Genomic DNA, 17151 nt, shown 5'->3' on the forward strand with positions numbered 1-17151 from the left:
ATACTGATCAATCTAATCTACACACTGAGGAAGACAACACAATGACTGTCTACCAAACATTACCAACATATTCTCAATCTAATCTACACACTGAGGAAGACAACGTACTGATCAATATAATATAATATAATATACACACTGAGGAAGACAACGTACTGATCAATATAATATAATATAATATACACACTGAGGAAGACAACATACTGATCAATCTAATCTACACACTGAGGAAGACAACACAATGACTGTCTACCAAACATTACCAACATATTCTCAATCTAATCTACACACTGAGGAAGACAACGTACTGATCAATATAATATAATCTACACACTGAGGAAGACAACGTACTGATCAATATAATATAATATAATATACACACTGAGGAAGACAACATACTGATCAATACAATCTACACACTGAGGAAGACAACACAATGACTGTCTACCAAACATTACCAACATATTCTCAATCTAATCTACACACTGAGGAAGACAACACAATGACTGTCTACCAAACATTACCAACATATTCTCAATCTAATCTACACACTGAGGAAGACAACGTACTGATCAATATAATATAATCTACACACTGAGGAAGACAACATACTGATCACAATGGAAATGTTTCTACTATAGTTTGATTGTAAATATACAGCCGTATCTCTCGTTCATTCATCTGTTCCAGTGCCCAGACGGTTCTGATGAGAAGAACTGTTTTGACTGCCATCCGGGTAACTTCCACTGTGACACCAACCTGTGTATCTTCGAGACGTGGCACTGTGATGGCCAGGAGGACTGTCTGGATGGTAGTGACGAGAGAGACTGTTTGGGAGCTGTGCCCAGGAAGGTACAGAAAAACATCATTTGATGAGTGCTTACATTTGTCCTACAGTTGAAGTCTGAAGTTTACATACACTCAGGTTGGAGTCATTTAAACTTGTTTTTCAACCTCTCCACACATTTCTTGTTAACAAACTATAGTCTTGGCAAGTCGGTTAGGACATCTACTTTGTTCATGACACAAGTAATTTTTCCAACAATTGTTTACAGATTATTTAACTTATAATTCACTGTATCAGAATTCCAGTGGGTCAGAAGTTGACATCCACTAAGTTGACTGTGCCTTTAAACAGCTTGGAAAATTCTAGAAAATGATGTGATGGCTTCAGAAGCTTCTGATAGGCTAATTTACACCATTTGAGTCAATTGGAGGTGTACCTGTGGATGTATTTCAAGGCCTACCTTCAAACACAGTGCCTCTTTGTCGACATCATGGGAAAAACAAAAGAAATCAGCCAAGATCTCAGAAATAAATGCCTGAAGGTACCACATTCATCTGTACAAACAACAGTACGCAAGCATAAACACCATGGGACCACGCAGCCGTCATACCGCTCAGGAAGGAGACGTGTTCTGTCTCCTAGAGATGAACGTACATTGGTGAGAAAAGTGCAAATCAATCCCAGAACAACAGCAAATGACCCTGTGAAGATGCTGAAGGAAACAGGTACAAAAGTATCTATATCCACAATAAAACAAGTCCTATATTGACATAACCTGGAAGGTCGCTCAGCAAGGAAGAAGTCACTGCTCCAAAACCGCCATAAAAAAGCCAGACTACGGTTTGCAACTGCACATGGGGACAAAGATCGTACTTTTTGGAGAAATGTCCTCTGGTCTGATGAAAAATAGAACTGTTTGGCCAAAATGACCATCGTTATGTTTGGAGGAAAAAGGGGGAGGCTTGCAAGCCGAAGAACACCATCCTAACCGTGAAGCACGGGGCAGGCAGCATCATGCTGCAGGGGTGCTTTGCTGCAGGAGGGACTGGTGCACTTAGCAAAATAGATGGCTTCATGAGGATGGAAAATGATGTGGATATATTGAAGCAACATCTCAAGACATCAGTCAGGAAGTTAAAGCTTGGTCGCAAATGGGTCTTCCAAATGGACAGTGACCCCAAGCATACTTCCAAAAGTTGTGGCAAAATGGCTTAAGGACAACAAAGTCAAGGTATTGGAGTGGCCATCACAAAGCCCTGACCTCAATCCTATAGAAACATTTTGGGCAGAACTGAAAAAGCTTGTGAGAGCAAGGAGGCCTACAAACCTGACTCAGTTACACCAGCTCTGTCAGGAGGAATGGGCCAAAATTCACCCAACTTATTGTGGGAAGCTTGTGGAAGGTTTGACCTAAGTGAAACAATTTAAAGGCAATGCTACCAAATACTAATTGAGTGTATGTAAACTTCTGATCCACTGGGAATGTGATGAAAGAAATAAAAGCTGAAATAAATCACTCTCTACTATTATTCTGACATTTCACATTCTTAAAATAAAGTGGTGATCCTAACTGACCTAAAACAGGGAATTTTTAATAGGATTAAATGTCAGGAATTGTGAAAAACTGAGTTTGAATGTATTTGGCTAAGGTGTATGTAAACTTCAACTGTTTGTGTGTGTAATCAATCTACAGGTGTATGTAAACTTCAACTGTGTGTGTGTAATCAATCTACAGGTGAATGTAAACTTACGACTTCAAATGTGTATTATACACGGCCAGGGTCACCATATACCAACTCCCCCTGAGAAACCCTCAGAGAGTGGGGTCACGGCCAGGGTCACCATATCCCAACTCCCCCTGAGAAACCCTCAGAGAGTGGGGTCACGGCCAGGGTCACCATATCCCAACTCCCCCTGAGAAACCCTCAGAGAGTGGGGTCACGGCCAGGGTCACCATATCCCAACTCCCCCTGAGAAACCCTCAGAGAGTGGGGTCACGGCCAGGGTCACCATATCCCAACTCCCCCTGAGAAACCCTCAGAGAGTGGGGTCACGGCCAGGGTCACCATATCCCAACTCCCCCTGAGAAACCCTCAGAGAGTGGGGTCACGGCCAGGGTCACCATATCCCAACTCCCCCTGAGAAACCCTCAGAGAGTGGGGTCACGGCCAGGGTCACCATATCCCAACTCCCCCTGAGAAACCCTCAGAGAGTGGGGTCACGGCCAGGGTCACCATATCCCAACTCCCCCTGAGAAACCCTCAGAGAGTAGGGTCACGGCCAGGGTCACCATATACCAACTCCCCCTGAGAGTGGGGTCAAGGCCAGGGTCACCATATACCAACTCCCCCTGAGAGTGGGGTCAAGGCCAGGGTCCCAGGTCTAAATCAGTCCCTGATCATTAACACACCTGGTGTCCCAGGTATAACTCAGTCCCTGATCATTAACACACCTGGTGTCCCAGGTCTAAATCAGTCCCTGATCATTAACACACCTGGTGTCCCAGGTATAACTCAGTCCCTGATCATTAACACACCTGGTGTCCCAGGTCTAAATCAGTCCCTGATCATTAACACACCTGGTGTCCCAGGTATAACTCAGTCCCTGATCATTAACACACCTGGTGTCCCAGGTCTAAATCAGTCCCTGATCATTAACCCACCTGGTGTCCCAGGTATAAATCAGTCCCTGATCATTAACCCACCTGGTGTCCCAGGTCTAAATCAGTCCCTGATCATTAACCCACCTGGTGTCCCAGGTCTAAATCAGTCCCTGATCATTAACCCACCTGGTGTCCCAGGTATAAATCAGTCCCTGATCATTAACCCACCTGATGTCCCAGGTATAAATCAGTCCCTGATCATTAACCCACCTGGTGTCCCAGGTATAAATCAGTCCCTGATCATTAACACACCTGGTGTCCCAGGTCTAAATCAGTCCCTGATCATTAACACACCTGGTGTCCCAGGTCTAAATCAGTCCCTGATCATTAACACACCTGGTGTCCCAGGTATAAATCAGTCCCTGATCATTAACCCACCTGAGGTCCCAGGTATAAATCAGTCCCTGATCATTAACCCACCTGGTGTCCCAGCTATAAATCAGTCCCTGATCATTAACACACCTGGTGTCCCAGGTGTAAATCAGTCCCTGATCATTAACACACCTGGTGTCCCAGGTCTAAATCAGTCCCTGAATCATTAACACACCTGGTGTCCCAGGTCTAAATCAGTCCCTGATCATTAACACACCTGGTGTCCCAGGTATCACTCAGTCCCTGATCATTAACCCACCTGGTGTCCCAGGTCTAAATCAGTCCCTGATCATTAACACACCTGGTGTCCCAGGTCTAAATCAGTCCCTGATCATTAACACACCTGGTGTCCCAGGTCTAAATCAGTCCCTGATCATTAACACACCTGGTGTCCCAGGTCTAAATCAGTCCCTGATCATTAACACACCTGGTGTCCCAGGTCTAAATCAGTCCCTGATCATTAACACACCTGGTGTCCCAGGTCTAAATCAGTCCCTGATCATTAACACACCTGGTGGCCCAGGTCTAAATCAGTCCCTGATCATTAACACACCTGGTGGCCCAGGTCTAAATCCGTCCTTTATCAGAAGAGAGAATGGAAAAAAAGCCGTGGAACTGATTTGAATCTGATTTAATGTATTGTATTACTAGTAGTAGTGTGTTTATAATGTGTTGTATTACTAGTAGTAGTGTGTTTATAATGTGTTGTATTACTAGTAGTAGTATGTTTATAATGTATTGTACTACTAGTAGTAGTGTGTTTATAATGTGTTGTATTACTAGTAGTAGTGTGTTTATAATGTATTGTATTACTAGTAGTAGTGTGTTTATAATGTGTTTATAATGTATTGTATTACTAGTAGTAGTATGTTTATAATGTGTTGTATTACTAGTAGTAGTATGTTTATAATGTGTTGTATTACTAGTAGTAGTGTGTTTATAGTGTGTTTATAATGTGTTGTATTACTAGTAGTAGTGTGTTTATAATGTGTTTTATAATGTATTGTATTACTAGTAGTAGTATGTTTATAATGTATTGTATTACTAGTAGTAGTATGTTTATAATGTATTGTATTACTAGTAGTAGTGTGTTTATAATGTGTTTATAATGTATTGTATTACTAGTAGTAGTATGTTTATAATGTGTTGTATTACTAGTAGTAGTGTGTTTATAATGTGTTTATAATGTATTGTATTACTAGTAGTAGTATGTTTATAATGTGTTGTATTACTAGTAGTAGTGTGTTTATAATGTGTTTTATAATGTATTGTATTACTAGTAGTGTGTTTATAATGTGTTTTATAATGTATTGTATTACTAGTAGTAGTATGTTTATAATGTGTTGTATTACTAGTAGTAGTATGTTTATAATGTGTTGTATTACTAGTAGTAGTGTGTTTATAATGTGTTTTATAATGTATTGTATTACTAGTAGTAGTGTGTTTATAATGTATTGTATTACTAGTAGTAGTATGTTATAATGTGTTGTATTACTAGTAGTAGTGTGTTTATAATGTGTTTTATAATGTATTGTATTACTAGTAGTAGTGTGTTTATAATGTGTTTTATAATGTATTGTATTACTAGTAGTAGTGTGTTTATAATGTGTTTTATAATGTATTGTATTACTAGTAGTAGTGTGTTTATAATGTATTGTATTACTAGTAGTAGTAGTATGTTTATAATGTGTTTATAATGTATTGTATTACTAGTAGTAGTGTGTTTATAATGTGTTTTATAATGTATTGTATTACTAGTAGTAGTGTGTTTATAATGTGTTGTATAACTAGTAGTAGTGTGTTATAATGTATTGTATTACTAGTAGTAGTGTGTTTATAATGTGTTTTATAATGTGTTGTATTACTAGTAGTAGTGTGTTTATAATGTGTTTATAATGTGTTGTATTACTAGTAGTAGTGTGTTTATAATGTGTTGTATTACTAGTAGTAGTAGGTTGTTTATAATGTATTGTATTACTAGTAGTAGTGTGTTTATAATGTATTGTATTACTAGTAGTAGTGTGTTTATAATGTGTTTATAATGTATTGTATTACTAGTAGTAGTATGTTTATAATGTGTTGTATTACTAGTAGTAGTGTGTTTATAATGTGTTTTATAATGTATTGTATTACTAGTAGTAGTGTGTTTATAATGTGTTTTATAATGTATTGTATTACTAGTAGTAGTGTGTTTATAATGTGTTTTATAATGTGTTGTATTACTAGTAGTAGTGTGTTTATAATGTGTTTATAATGTGTTGTATTACTAGTAGTAGTATGTTTATAATGTGTTGTATTACTAGTAGTAGTAGGTTGTTTATAATGTATTGTATTACTAGTAGTAGTGTGTTTATAATGTATTGTATTACTAGTAGTAGTATGTTTATAATGTGTTGTATTACTAGTAGTAGTGTGTTTATAATGTGTTTTATAATGTATTGTATTACTAGTAGTAGTGTGTTTATAATGTGTTTTATAATGTATTGTATTACTAGTAGTAGTGTGTTTATAATGTATTGTATTACTAGTAGTAGTAGTATGTTTATAATGTGTTTATAATGTATTGTATTACTAGTAGTAGTGTGTTTATAATGTGTTTTATAATGTGTTGTATTACTAGTAGTAGTGTGTTTATAATGTATTGTATTACTAGTAGTAGTAGTATGTTTATAATGTATTGTATTACTAGTAGTAGTAGGTTGTTTATAATGTATTGTATTACTAGTAGTAGTGTGTTTATAATGTATTGTATTACTAGTAGTAGTGTGTTTATAATGTATTGTATTACTAGAAGTAGTATGTTTATAATGTGTTGTATTACTAGTAGTAGTATGTTTATAATGTATTGTATTACTAGTAGTAGTGTGTTTATAATGTATTGTATTACTAGTAGTAGTATGTTTATAATGTGTTTATAATGTATTGTATTACTAGTAGTAGTATGTTTATAATGTATTGTATTACTAGTAGTAGTGTGTTTATAATGTATTGTATTACTAGTAGTAGTATGTTTATAATGTGTTGTATTACTAGTAGTAGTGTGTTTATAATGTGTTTTATAATGTATTGTATTACTAGTAGTAGTGTGTTTATAATGTGTTTTATAATGTATTGTATTACTAGTAGTAGTGTGTTTATAATGTGTTGTATTACTAGTAGTAGTGTGTTTATAATGTATTGTATTACTAGTAGTAGTGTGTTTATAATGTGTTTATAATGTATTGTATTACTAGTAGTAGTATGTTTATAATGTGTTGTATTACTAGTAGTAGTGTGTTTATAATGTATTGTATTACTAGTAGTAGTGTGTTCATAATGTGTTGTATTACTAGTAGTAGTGTGTTTATAATGTGTTGTATTACTAGTAGTAGTGTGTTTATAATGTGTTGTATTACTAGTAGTAGTATGTTTATAATGTATTGTATTACTAGTAGTAGTATGTTTATAATGTGTTGTATTACTAGTAGTAGTATGTTTATAATGTGTTGTATTACTAGTAGTAGTGTGTTTATAATGTGTTTTATAATGTCTTGTATTACTAGTAGTAGTATGTTTATAATGTATTGTATTACTAGTAGTAGTATGTTTATAATGTGTTTATAATGTGTTGTATTACTAGTAGTAGTGTGTTTATAATGTATTGTATTACTAGTAGTAGTGTGTTTATAATGTGTTGTATTACTAGTAGTAGTGTGTTTATAATGTGTTTATAATGTGTTGTATTACTAGTAGTAGTATGTTTATAATGTATTGTATTACTAGTAGTAGTGTGTTTATAATGTGTTTATAATGTATTGTATTACTAGTAGTAGTATGTTTATAATGTGTTGTATTACTAGTAGTAGTATGTTTATAATGTGTTGTATTACTAGTAGTAGTATGTTTATATGTATTGTATTACTAGAAGTAGTATGTTTATAATGTGTTGTATTACTAGTAGTAGTGTGTTTATAATGTGTTGTATTACTAGTAGTAGTATGTTTATAATGTATTGTATTACTAGTAGTAGTATGTTTATAATGTATTGTATTACTAGTAGTAGTATGTTTATAATGTGTTTATAATGTGTTGTATTACTAGTAGTAGTGTGTTTATAATGTATTGTATTACTAGTAGTAGTATGTTTATAATGTGTTTTATAATGTATTGTATTACTAGTAGTAGTATGTTTATAATGTATTGTACTACTAGTAGTAGTATGTTTATAATGTGTTGTATTACTAGTAGTAGTATGTTTATAATGTATTGTATTACTAGTAGTAGTATGTTTATAATGTGTTTTATAATGTATTGTATTACTAGTAGTAGTATGTTTATAATGTATTGTACTACTAGTAGTAGTATGTTTATAATGTGTTGTATTACTAGTAGTAGTGTGTTGATAATGTATTGTATTACTAGTAGTAGTGTGTTTATAATGTATTGTATTACTAGTAGTAGTATGTTTATAATGTGTTTTATAATGTATTGTATTACTAGTAGTAGTATGTTTATAATGTATTGTACTACTAGTAGTAGTATGTTTATAATGTGTTGTATTACTAGTAGTAGTGTGTTTATAATGTGTTTATAATGTATTGTAGTACTAGTAGTAGTGTGTTTATAATGTGTTGTATTACTAGTAGTAGTATGTTTATAATGTATTGTATTACTAGTAGTAGTGTGTTTATAATGTGTTTTATAATGTATTGTATTACTAGTAGTAGTATGTTTATAATGTGTTGTATTACTAGTAGTAGTGTGTTTATAATGTGTAGTATTACTAGTAGTAGTATGTTTATAATGTGTTGTATTACTAGTAGTAGTGTGTTTATAGTGTGTTTATAATGTGTTGTATTACTAGTAGTAGTGTGTTTATAATGTGTTTTATAATGTATTGTATTACTAGTAGTAGTATGTTATAATGTGTTGTATTACTAGTAGTAGTGTGTTTATAATGTGTTTATAATGTATTGTATTACTAGTAGTAGTATGTTTATAAATGTGTTGTATACTAGTAGTAGTGTGTTTATAATGTGTTTATAATGTATTGTATTACTAGTAGTAGTATGTTTATAATGTGTTGTATTACTAGTAGTAGTGTGTTTATAATGTGTTTTATAATGTATTGTATTACTAGTAGTGGTTTATAATGTGTTTTATAATGTATTGTATTACTAGTAGTAGTATGTTTATAATGTGTTGTATTACTAGTAGTAGTATGTTTATAATGTGTTGTATTACTAGTAGTAGTGTGTTTATAATGTGTTTTATAATGTATTGTATTACTAGTAGTAGTGTGTTATAATGTATTGTATTACTAGTAGTAGTATGTTTATAATGTGTTGTATTACTAGTAGTAGTGTGTTTATAATGTGTTTTATAATGTATTGTATTACTAGTAGTAGTGTGTTTATAATGTGTTTTATAATGTATTGTATTACTAGTAGTAGTGTGTTTATAATGTATTGTATTACTAGTAGTAGTAGTATGTTTATAATGTGTTTATAATGTATTGTATTACTAGTAGTAGTGTGTTTATAATGTGTTTTATAATGTATTGTATTACTAGTAGTAGTGTTGTTTATAATGTGTTGTATTACTAGTAGTAGTGTGTTTATAATGTATTGTATTACTAGTAGTAGTGTGTTTATAATGTGTTTTATAATGTGTTGTATTACTAGTAGTAGTGTGTTTATAATGTGTTTATAATGTGTTGTATTACTAGTAGTAGTGTGTTTATAATGTGTTGTATTACTAGTAGTAGTAGGTTGTTTATAATGTATTGTATTACTAGTAGTAGTGTGTTTATAATGTATTGTATTACTAGTAGTAGTGTGTTTATAATGTGTTTATAATGTATTGTATTACTAGTAGTAGTATGTTTATAATGTGTTGTATTACTAGTAGTAGTGTGTTTATAATGTGTTTTATAATGTATTGTATTACTAGTAGTAGTGTGTTTATAATGTCTTTTATAATGTATTGTATTACTAGTAGTAGTGTGTTTATAATGTGTTTTATAATGTGTTGTATTACTAGTAGTAGTGTGTTTATAATGTGTTTATAATGTGTTGTATTACTAGTAGTAGTATGTTTATAATGTGTTGTATTACTAGTAGTAGTAGGTTGTTTATAATGTATTGTATTACTAGTAGTAGTGTGTTTATAATGTATTGTATTACTAGTAGTAGTATGTTTATAATGTGTTGTATTACTAGTAGTAGTGTGTTTATAATGTGTTTTATAATGTATTGTATTACTAGTAGTAGTGTGTTTATAATGTGTTTTATAATGTATTGTATTACTAGTAGTAGTGTGTTTATAATGTGTTTTATAATGTATTGTATTACTAGTAGTAGTGTGTTTATAATGTATTGTATTACTAGTAGTAGTAGTATGTTTATAATGTGTTTATAATGTATTGTATTACTAGTAGTAGTGTGTTTATAATGTGTTTTATAATGTGTTGTATTACTAGTAGTAGTGTGTTTATAATGTATTGTATTACTAGTAGTAGTAGTATGTTTATAATGTATTGTATTACTAGTAGTAGTAGGTTGTTTATAATGTATTGTATTACTAGTAGTAGTGTGTTTATAATGTATTGTATTACTAGTAGTAGTGTGTTTATAATGTATTGTATTACTAGAAGTAGTATGTTTATAATGTGTTGTATTACTAGTAGTAGTATGTTTATAATGTATTGTATTACTAGTAGTAGTGTGTTTATAATGTATTGTATTACTAGTAGTAGTGTGTTTATAATGTGTTTTATAATGTATTGTATTACTAGTAGTAGTATGTTTATAATGTATTGTATTACTAGTAGTAGTGTGTTTATAATGTATTGTATTACTAGTAGTAGTATGTTTATAATGTGTTGTATTACTAGTAGTAGTGTGTTTATAATGTGTTTTATAATGTATTGTATTACTAGTAGTAGTGTGTTTATAATGTGTTTTATAATGTATTGTATTACTAGTAGTAGTGTGTTTATAATGTGTTGTATTACTAGTAGTAGTGTGTTTATAATGTATTGTATTACTAGTAGTAGTGTGTTTATAATGTGTTTATAATGTATTGTATTACTAGTAGTAGTATGTTTATAATGTGTTGTATTACTAGTAGTAGTGTGTTTATAATGTATTGTATTACTAGTAGTAGTGTGTTCATAATGTGTTGTATTACTAGTAGTAGTGTGTTTATAATGTGTTGTATTACTAGTAGTAGTGTGTTTATAATGTGTTGTATTACTAGTAGTAGTATGTTTATAATGTGTTGTATTACTAGTAGTAGTGTGTTTATAATGTGTTTTATAATGTGTTGTATTACTAGTAGTAGTGTGTTTATAATGTATTGTATTACTAGTAGTAGTATGTTTATAATGTGTTGTATTACTAGTAGTAGTATGTTTATAATGTGTTGTATTACTAGTAGTAGTGTGTTTATAATGTGTTTTATAATGTCTTGTATTACTAGTAGTAGTATGTTTATAATGTATTGTATTACTAGTAGTAGTATGTTTATAATGTGTTTATAATGTGTTGTATTACTAGTAGTAGTGTGTTTATAATGTATTGTATTACTAGTAGTAGTGTGTTTATAATGTGTTGTATTACTAGTAGTAGTATGTTTATAATGTATTGTATTACTAGAAGTAGTATGGTTTATAATGTGTTGTATTACTAGTAGTAGTAGTGTGTTTATAATGTGTTGTATTACTCTAGTAGTAGCTGTTTATAATGTATTGTATTACTAGTAGTAGTATGTTTATAATGTAATTGTATACTAGTTAGTAGTATGTTTATAATGTGTTTATAATGTGTTGTATTATAGTAGTAGGTTGTTTATAATGTATTGTATTACTAGTAGTAGTATGTTTATAATGTGTTTTATAATGTATTGTATTACTAGTAGTAGTATGTTTATAATGTATTGTACTACTAGTAGTAGTATGTTTATAATGTGTTGTATTACTAGTAGTAGTATGTTTATAATGTATTGTATTACTAGTAGTAGTATGTTTATAATGTGTTTTATAATGTATTGTATTACTAGTAGTAGTATGTTTATAATGTATTGTACTACTAGTAGTAGTATGTTTATAATGTGTTGTATTACTAGTAGTAGTGTGTTGATAATGTATTGTATTACTAGTAGTGTGTTTATAATGTATGTATTACTAGTAGTAGTATGTTTATAATGTGTTTTATAATGTATTGTATTACTAGTAGTAGTATGTTTATAATGTATTGTACTACTAGTAGTAGTATGTTTATAATGTGTTGTATTACTAGTAGTAGTGTGTTTATAATGTGTTTATAATGTATTGTATTACTAGTAGTAGTGTGTTTATAATGTGTTGTATTACTAGTAGTAGTATGTTTATAATGTATTGTATTACTAGTAGTAGTGTGTTTATAATGTGTTTTATAATGTATTGTATTACTAGTAGTAGTATGTTTATAATGTGTTGTATTACTAGTAGTAGTGTGTTTATAATGTGTAGTATTACTGTAGTAGTGTGTTTATAATGTATTGTATTACTAGTAGTAGTGTGTTTATAATGTATGTATTACTAGTAGTAGTGTGTTTATAATGTATTGTATTACTAGTAGTAGTGTGTTTATAATGTGTTGTATTACTAGTAGTAGTATGTTTATAATGTGTTGTATTACTAGTAGTAGTATGTTTATAATGTATTGTAATTACTAGTAGTAGTGTGTTTATAATGTATTGTATTACTAGTAGTAGTGTGTTTATAATATATTGTATTACTAGTAGTAGTAGTTTGTTTATAATGTGTTTATAATGTATTGTATTACTAGTAGTAGTATGTTTATAATGTGTTTATAATGTGTTGTATTACTAGTAGTAGTATGTTTATAATGTGTTGTATTACTAGTAGTATTATGTTTATAATGTGTTTATAATGTATTGTATTACTAGTAGTAGTAGTATGTTTATAATGTGTTGTATTACTAGTAGTAGTGTGTTTATAATGTATTGTATTACCAGTTAGTAGTGTGTTTATAATGTATTGTATTACTAGTAGTAGTGTGTTTATAATGTGTTTTATAATGTGTTGTATTACTAGTAGTAGTATGTTTATAATGTGTTTTATAATGTATTGTATTACTAGTAGTAGTATGTGTATAATGTGTTGTATTACTAGTAGTAGTGTGTTTATAATGTATTGTATTACTAGTAGTAGTGTGTTTTATAATGTATTGTATTACTAGTAGTAGTATGGTTTATAATGTGTTGTATTACTAGTAGTAGTATGTTTATAATGTGTTGTATTACTAGTAGTAGTGTGTTTATAATGTGTTATAATGTATTGTATTACTAGTAGTAGTATGTTTATAATGTGTTTTATAATGTATTGTATTACTAGTAGTAGTATGTTTATAATGTATTGTATTACTAGTAGTAGTATGTTTATAATGTGTTTATAATGTATTGTATTACTAGTAGTAGTATGTTTATAATGTATTGTATTACTAGTAGTAGTATGCTTATAATGTGTTGTATTACTAGTAGTAGTGTGTTTATAATGTATTGTATTACTAGTAGTAGTATGTTTATAATGTGTTATAATGTATTGTATTACTAGTAGTAGTATGTTTATAATGTGTTTATAATGTGTTGTATTACTAGTAGTAGTATGTTTATAATGTGTTTTATAATGTATTGTATTACTAGTAGTAGTGTGTTTATAATGTGTTTTATAATGTATTGTATTACTAGTAGTAGTATGTTTATAATGTGTTTATAATGTATTGTATTACTAGTAGTAGTGTGTTTATAATGTATTGTATTACTAGTAGTAGTGTGTTTATAATGTGTTTATATGTATTGTATTACTAGTAGTAGTGTGTTTATAATGTATTGTATTACTAGTAGTAGTGTGTTTATAATGTATTGTATTACTAGTAGTAGTATGTTTATAATGTATTGTATTACTAGTAGGTAGTATGTTTATAATGTGTTTTATAATGTGTTTATAATGTATTGTATTACTAGTAGTAGTGTGTTTATAATGTATTGTATTACTAGTAGTAGTGTGTTTATAATGTGTTTATAATGTATTGTATTACTAGTAGTAGTGGTGTTTATAATGTATTGTATTACTAGTAGTAGTGTGTTTATAATGTATTGTATTACTAGTAGTAGTATGTTTATAATGTATTGTACTACTAGTAGTAGTATGTTTATAATGTGTTGTATTACTAGTAGTAGTGTGTTTATAATGTGTTGTATTACTAGTAGTAGTGTGTTTATAATGTATTGTACTACTAGTAGTAGTATGGTTTATAATGTGTTGTATTACTAGTAGTAGTGTGTTTATAATGTGTTGTATTACTAGTAGTAGTGTGTTTATAATGTGTTTTATAATGTGTTGTATTACTAGTAGTAGTATGTTTATAATGTGTTTATAATGTATTGTATTACTAGTAGTAGTGTGTTTATAATGTATTGTATTACTAGTAGTAGTGTGTTTATAATGTGTTGTAATACTAGTAGTAGTGTGTTTATAATGTGTTTATAATGTGTTGTATTACTAGTAGTAGTGTGTTTATAATGTGTTTATAATGTATTGTATTACTAGTAGTAGTGTGTTTATAATGTGTTTATAATGTATTGTATTACTAGTAGTAGTGTGTTTATAATGTGTTTATAATGTGTTGTATTACTAGTAGTAGTGTGTTTATAATGTGTTGTATTACTAGTAGTAGTGTGTTTATAATGTGTTGTATTACTAGTAGTAGTATGTTTATAATGTATTGTAATACTAGTAGTAGTGTGTTTATAATGTGTTTATAATGTGTTTATAATGTGTTGTATTACTAGTAGTAGTGTGTTTATAATGTGTTGTATTACTAGTAGTAGTGTGTTTATAATGTATTGTATTACTAGTAGTAGTGTGTTTATAATGTATTGTATTACTAGTAGTAGTGTGTTTATAATGTGTTGTATTACTAGTAGTAGTATGTTTATAATGTGTTGTATTACTAGTAGTAGTATGTTTATAATGTGTTTATAATGTGTTGTATTACTAGTAGTAGTATGTTTATAATGTATTGTATTACTAGTAGTAGTGTGTTTATAATGTATTGTATTACTAGTAGTAGTGTGTTTATAATGTGTTGTATTACTAGTAGTAGTGTGTTTATAATGTGTTTATAATGTATTGTATTACTAGTAGTAGTGTGTTTATAATGTGTTGTATTACTAGTAGTAGTGTGTTTATAATGTATTGTATTACTAGTAGTAGTATGTTTATAATGTGTTGTATTACTAGTAGTAGTATGTTTATAATGTATTGTATTACTAGTAGTAGTAGTGTGTTTATAATGTGTTTATAATGTATTGTATTACTAGTAGTAGTAGTGTGTTTATAATGTGTTTATAATGTATTGTATTACTAGTAGTAGTGTGTTTATAATGTGTTTATAATGTATTGTATTACTAGTAGTAGTGTGTTTATAATGTATTGTATTACTAGTAGTAGTGTGTTTATAATGTGTTTATAATGTATTGTATTACTAGTAGTAGTATGTTTATAATGTGTTGTATTACTAGTAGTAGTGTGTTTATAATGTATTGTATTACTAGTAGTAGTATGTTTATAATGTGTTGTATTACTAGTAGTAGTGTGTTTATAATGTGTTTATAATGTGTTGTATTACTAGTAGTAGTGTGTTTATAATGTGTTGTATTACTAGTAGTAGTGTGTTTATAATGTGTTGTATTACTAGTAGTAGTGTGTTTATAATGTGTTTATAATGTGTTTATAATGTGTTGTATTACTAGTAGTAGTGTGTTTATAATGTGTTGTATTACTAGTAGTAGTGTGTTTATAATGTATTGTATTACTAGTAGTAGTATGTTTATAATGTGTTTATAATGTGTTGTATTACTAGTAGTAGTATGTTTATAATGTGTTGTATTACTAGTAGTAGTATGTTTATAATGTGTTGTATTACTAGTAGTAGTATGTTTATAATGTGTTTATAATGTGTTGTATTACTAGTAGTAGTATGTTTATAATGTATTGTATTACTAGTAGTAGTGTGTTTATAATGTATTGTATTACTAGTAGTAGTGTGTTTATAATGTGTTGTATTACTAGTAGTAGTATGTTTTATAATGTATTGTATTACTAGTAGTAGTATGTTTATAATGTGTTGTATTACTAGTAGTAGTGTGTTTATAATGTATTGTATTACTAGTAGTAGTATGTTTATAATGTGTTGTATTACTAGTAGTAGTGTGTTTATAATGTATTGTATTACTAGTAGTAGTGTGTTTATAATGTGTTGTATTACTAGTAGTAGTGTGTTTATAATGTATTGTATTACTAGTAGTAGTGTGTTTATAATGTGTTGTATTACTAGTAGTAGTATGTTTATAATGTGTTGTATTACTAGTAGTAGTGTGTTTATAATGTGTTTATAATGTGTTGTATTACTAGTAGTAGTGTGTTTATAATGTGTTGTATTACTAGTAGTAGTATGTTTATAATGTGTTTTATAATGTATTGTACTACTAGTAGTAGTGTGTTTATAATGTGTTGTATTACTAGTAGTAGTATGTTTATAATGTGTTTTATAATGTATTGTATTACTAGTAGTAGTATGTTTATAATGTGTTTTATAATGTATTGTATTACTAGTAGTAGTGTGTTTATAATGTGTTTTATAATGTATTGTATTACTAGTAGTAGTGTGTTTATAATGTGTTTTATAATGTGTTGTATTACTAGTAGTAGTGTGTTTATAATGTGTTTATAATGTGTTTATAATGTGTTGTATTACTAGTAGTAGTGTGTTTATAATGTGTTGTATTACTAGTAGTAGTGTGTTTATAATGTGTTGTATTACTAGTAGTAGTATGTTTATAATGTGTTTTATAATGTATTGTACTACTAGTAGTAGTGTGTTTATAATGTGTTGTATTACTAGTAGTAGTATGTTTATAATGTGTTTTATAATGTATTGTATTACTAGTAGTAGTATGTTTATAATGTGTTGTATTACTAGTAGTAGTGTGTTTATAATGTGTTTTATAATGTATTGTATTACTAGTAGTAGTGTGTTTATAATGTGTTTATAATGTGTTTATAATGTGTTGTATTACTAGTAGTAGTGTGTTTATAATGTGTTGTATTACTAGTAGTAGTGTGTTTATAATGTATTGTATTACTAGTAGTAGTATGTTTATAATGTGTTTATAATGTGTTGTATTACTAGTAGTAGTATGTTTATAATGTATTGTATTACTAGTAGTAGTGTGTTTATAATGTGTTGTATTACTAGTAGTAGTGTGTTTATAATGTATTGTA

At 29.2% G+C, this 17151-nt stretch overlaps 1 pseudogene; it reads left to right on the forward strand.

Moving 5' to 3' along the window:
* The first annotated feature begins 627 nt into the window (after positions 1–627).
* Positions 628–17151, forward strand: part of LOC116359583 (low-density lipoprotein receptor-related protein 3-like) — a 24709-nt pseudogene continuing 8185 nt past the window's right edge.

The sequence above is a fragment of the Oncorhynchus kisutch genome, unplaced genomic scaffold (genome assembly GCF_002021735.2).
Source record: "Oncorhynchus kisutch isolate 150728-3 unplaced genomic scaffold, Okis_V2 Okis03b-Okis08b_hom, whole genome shotgun sequence".
NCBI classification, from domain to species: domain Eukaryota; kingdom Metazoa; phylum Chordata; class Actinopteri; order Salmoniformes; family Salmonidae; genus Oncorhynchus; species Oncorhynchus kisutch.